The following is a 6,000-nucleotide window of genomic DNA, read 5'->3' on the forward strand; positions in this document are numbered from 1 at the left end:
CCTCTCCATCATCAGATTCTGTATCAGATGTAACAATACCTGTTAAGACTGAGATATGTTTAGCAGTTACGGATGCTGTATCATCTTCTGAGTCATCATCCTCAGACCAACTGACAGTTAGCCCTTTCTTTGTTCTCTTCTGATATGTTGGACACTCAGGTCTGATGTGACCATATCCTTCACATTCATGACATCGAATGTTTCTGTTTAAGCTTGATTTTTCCTCACCTTTTGGTTTTCCTTGATTTTCATTGCTGCGCATAGTGCCTGGAGCATTGTTTTTTAAATTTGACCTGGGTCTCTTATCCATTCGTTTCAGAACTTTGTTGAATTGTTTTCCCAATAACACCATGGCCTCAGAAATACTCTCATTAGATTCTTCTTCATCCTCCAGTTCTTCTTCATTATTTTTAGATGAGAAGGCAATGCTCTTATTTTTCTTTTCACTTCTTCCATTTGCAACACTTTCATAAGTTTGGAGTGATCCAACCAGTTCATCCAGCTTCATCTGAGATATGTTTTTGGCTTCTTCCATAGCTGTGACTTTCATATCAAATTTCTTTGGAAGTGATCTAAGCATTTTTCTTACTAACTTTTCTTCGGGAATTTTCTCTCCCAAAGCATCAAATTGATTATCATAGTCTAGAATAGTCATATGAAAATCTTGAATTGTTTCCTCCTCCTTCATACGTAAATTTTCAAACTGAGTAGTAAGAATCTGTAATTTAGACATTTTTACCTGAGGAGTACCTTCATGAACAGTTTCAAGAATCTTCCAAGCTTCCTTTGCTGAGACACATTTTTTGATCAGTTTGAAGATGTGTTTGTCTACCCCATTGTATAATGCATATAATGCTTTTGAGTTTCCCAAAGCAAGCTCATCCTCTTCTTTAGACCAGTCCTCCTCAGCTTTTAGTTCAAGTGTTGGCTTTCCATCCTTGTCCATGACCACAGGGGGGTCCCATCCTTTCAGAACAGCCTTCCAAGTTTTGCTATCCATAGATTTTAGGAAAGCAATCATGCGTGATTTCCAATAATCATAGTTGGAGACACCAACTAGAAGCGGTGGTCTGCTTACAAGCCCTCCTTCTTTTTCCATGTTGCCAGACATTCTCCCTGGAGCTCACCCTATAACCAGAAAGGGTGCCTGCTCTGATGCCAATTGAAATCTGGCACGCAGTGAACACAATGCTGCACAAGATGCTATAGCACACGTTGCAGCAAGACAGTCGCAGAACACAGTAAATAAATAAATAAATTGCAGAATAATAAATAAGACAGGTAATTGTTAACCCAGTTCAGTGCAACGTCACCTACTCTGGGGGATATCAATCCAGGAATGAATCCACTATAATAGCTCTAGTTCAAAGCCCTCGACCAACACCCGGTACTTGACTTATCACCTAGACACTACCCGTGCAATCCTACCTAAGAACCTCTTAGATAATGAGACCCCGTCCCAAATTCCCTCTAACAACACGTACCATGTTGCTGTCAATAATAATAATCAAGATGGAGACACTCTCCTAGAAACTAGACCACACTCTCGCTTAAAAGCTCTTGAGTGAATCACACACACTAACTCCGTGCTTCAAAGCTTAGGAGTAGCTTACAATTAACAACCAAAACACAGTCCTAAACTTGCATCAAATTGACACAAGAAAGGCTGACAAAAGACACAAACTCTAAACCTTAAAAACTCATACTTTGTAAAAAAACACGGTTTAGAATACACACAAATAATAGCTTGAGGCTTCACATATTTATAGTCTTCAATTGTCTTGATGGGCAAGTTAGGTCTTCAGACATGTACAGCTGTAGGAATTGCGGCCCAACCCTAAATTAATTTCAAAAATATAATTTGTTTGTTTCATGTTGTACCAAACAAAAAAAAACGCCAAAAATATAATATAATTATATTTTTGTTTTAAATAATATTCCTTCAGCCGACTTCAATAAAACTTGCTGAGCAAGGCTCGTTTTGCTCAGGCGCACGTGCTTGCATATATAATTTGAGCAAATCTTGACTGAGATTTGAAATAAAAATTATGCACGAAAACAGAGTATCAGGATGCTGTACGATGATGCTACAGCATCGCAATCCAGCATCTGGCTGGTTGGCTTTTGCAAAATTTTAGCCAATCTCAAAAACCCAACAATATAATTTATCTGTAGTGCAGAAGCTAAATAAATATACGATCATGTATATAAAATAGGATCTATAACATATTGATTTATCAAAGATCGGTATTAGGGATAATTGGATAAACGAATCCATTGGATTAATTATATGGCATGTAGCACTCTTGAAACACAAAGTAGTTGCATCAGATGACGAATATATGTTGGCTTGTGGTTCTTCCTCAATTGGACTCCTTATGCACTAAGCACACTCTTCGGAAGGGGAGAAGAGGTAATATGCGATGTATCCGGTATATTGGGGATCATAAGCTATATATAGGGTGATGACCTATTAGATTTCTATTATCCCATTAATTTGATCACTAATCAATTAAGACTACTATTGCTCGTTGCTGATTGTTGCAGGGAGTTGATGGTACGTCGATCGTTTTCGTGGTGATGTTTGGTCCATTCGCCTTGAATTTTTAGGACTTCTATTTTGTCTGTTAGGATTAATTAGAAGTTGGATTTCTTTCATTGTTCAACGTTTATGTGTAGACTCGCTAGGTTAGGTCCATGCCCTACTTTTTTTCTTTCTTTTTATTAATATAATAAAGAGATATAGACGGAGGATGGGGCAGACCCGGCCTGATGGCAATGAGTGCCATGGCCTAAGACCTATTCCTGCTGATCCTTATAAGAAAAAAATTAGTTTCTAAGGTTCATTGTTATCTAGACTAGTTTTACAATGAACCTAAAAAGTTAAACTTTTTTTATAATAAGGACTAGAGGGAGTATTATTTTAAGAGGCCCACATTTTTTTATTATGCCTACCTACTATTATATAAAAAATAACTAGTATAACTTACCCGTGCTATCGCCCGGGTTAATGTTCTATGAAAAATATAGATCATTTTTTTTCACACATGAAAAATATGGATTATTAAAATTTTAATATTGTGATTTTTTTTAATTATTTGTAAAATTAATTTTATATTTAATGTAATAGTTTATTTAAATATGATAAAAGATCCAAATTTTGGAGATTTTAAGGAGAAATGACATAATGGAGACCGGAGAGTGATACTCCACTCCTCGTTCCCAACTCACATGTTCATATATTTGTTCTTTTATTTTCATAAAAAAAATGTCATTATGCAAAAACTAATCTAACGGTTAATATATTTGTTCTTAATCGTCATCTCTCTCCTTTAGACATTTATTTTCTTCAGGAGTATTTTATCTCATGTCCCCGTGTGAAAAAATTTCACATTTGAGAAGCAAAATGGGGCGATTTTAATTTTAATATTATTTATTTAAAAGTAATGAACAGTAGAATTGTTTGTCATTTGCTTGACACAAAAAAAAATTATATAATTTTTTTAAGCATATCTCATTTGTTAATGTGCAAATTTTAAAAAATTTATCTATTTGTTTTTATTTTTATTTGTTTATTTTACAGTGATGTGTGGAGAATAAAAATAAAGAAATACATGATATTATTGCTTTTAATTTTTTTTTATATATATAAAATCATTATTACTTTCTCTGCTTTCAATTGATATCGTATTTTTTATATAATAAAATCTACAAATGTATGTCTCACCCCGTGTAAGTTATTTTTTGCTTAATACCTCCATGTAGGTTTTTTTTTTATCAATACCCCCGTATTTTAATATTTTGTTTGGTACAAATCACTATGTATTTTTTTTTATTAGAAAAACCACGTTAAGGTAAACCATAATTAATAGAATAATAAAATGAAATAGAAAAATAATGGCTTAATTAGTAAAATGATCCCTTAAAGACATTTTTGGTTTCATATTGGTCCCTTAAAGAAAAAAAGGTCCAAATAGGTCCCTTAAAGAAAAAAAACTCCGAATAGGTCCCTTAAAGACATATCCGTTAATCAGTTTGGTCCTATTTAGACCTCTTTTTAGGGACCAAACTGATTAACAGAGATGTCTTTAAGGGACCTATTCGGACTTTTTTTTCTTTAAGGGACCTATTTGGACCTTTTTTTCTTTAAGGGACCAATCTAAAACCAAAAATGTCTTTAAGGGACCATTTTATTAATTAAGCCAAAAATAATCTATGAAGTCAATTACTTCATTCCTTTTATATTTTAGACAATGACACATTTTTCTCTACTTGATAAGTATGAAGTTTAAGAATAATTTTTTTTAAGCATATCAATTTCTCAATTCCACATTTTTCCAATTCATTCTATAGTATAGTCATTCGAGGAGTTTCTATTATTTTATCAGTGTATTTGTTAAATATCACATGAAAAATTAGACAAATAAAAAAATAGAGTACAACATTTATTTATAAATAATAGTAAAAAAACATTTATAAGCATGATTTAAATCCAATAAAAAATAATATGAACAACAATTCTTTTTTAATAAGTAAACATATGATTAAAAAAAATGACAATAAAATATAAAAAATATAAATAAATACTTAAAACTCTAACATCAATTGATAATACTTAATCCTAATTTGAATAACAAATAATGTTGTTCTTCCGTATATGGACCTGCAAATAAAGATTTATAACTCAAAATTAGTACAATTTTCTGATTGTAGAATTAAACTTGAATATTTTATCCACTCCTCTATTCCCAATCCAGATGTTATTTATCCCTCGTAGTCATCTTCATCAATCTCTGCAAGAATCCAAATAGTAAATAAAAATTACAAAGATAGATGAATAATATTTTGGCTTCTTAAAAAGAAGTTTACAATTTCTACCAAAAAAAAAAGTTTACAAAATATTATTGACTTTAGAGAAGAAAATGATTTCTCTTTTTTATGTTGAATCCTCTTATTGTAGCCTAACACAAGTAAACAAAATACCTGCAAAGAAAAACAAATAAAATTTAGATTTCATTCCACTTGAGAGCAACAAAAATTATATTGAACAAATAAATAAGAAATAACCAACAATAGAAATAGATTTTTTATTTAAAAAAAAAAAAAACCAACAATAGCAATAGATAGAAAAAAAAGTAGTGAGTCTGTCAAAAAAAAAAAAAGAAGAGTAGTGAAGATGAGAAGAGAAGAGAAAATAGAGAAGGGGCGCTGAGACACTCAATGACCCTCACTCTTACATGTTGACCCGTATATATAGAAACTATAGTAGATTTTTGGTCCTTAATTTTTGAAATTTCCATCCATTTCAGCATTGATTTAATTTAATCAATATATATTCCAAAAATGAGTTGGTCAATAATCAAAAGTTTCCATACGTAAAATTTCAATTGTATCAAAATATTAATATATAGACATTTGTTCATAAAACCTGATTGAGCAATTTCTATAAAAAAACTCTTGTGGGATATATAAAAAAAAAATATTACGTAAAAAAACTCTATTGTTTGGTATATATAAAATTTCATATATAATACTTTCACAAAAAAAAAATTCATGTATAATATTATGTATTATATATATATATATATATATATATATATATATATATATATATATATATATATATATATATTAATGAGATATAATTATTTATATTTGAATTTGAGTTATTTCCTTTTAAATTTATTTTTAATAGGTGCATTAAATACGATTTATAAACAATAATTGAAAAATGATTGAATTTCCAAATTAGCCAAAGATTCTAAGTAAAATGATATCATCATGTATTAGAGAAATTGCAAAGGCCTTCATAGTTAGCCACATAGGAATTGGAGAAATATTAGAATGCCACATAAGACATGAATCAATGAAATGGTGCCACATAGGAATAAGACTATGAGAGAGAAACTCCTAAACATATAAATAATAGATGGCCAAAAATATGGGAGAAAAATGCATTTGGGAACGCCATGTGTACATAATCCTTCTATCAAACCCTCC

This window comes from Trifolium pratense, linkage group LG6, assembly GCF_020283565.1.
Source record: "Trifolium pratense cultivar HEN17-A07 linkage group LG6, ARS_RC_1.1, whole genome shotgun sequence".
NCBI classification, from domain to species: domain Eukaryota; kingdom Viridiplantae; phylum Streptophyta; class Magnoliopsida; order Fabales; family Fabaceae; genus Trifolium; species Trifolium pratense.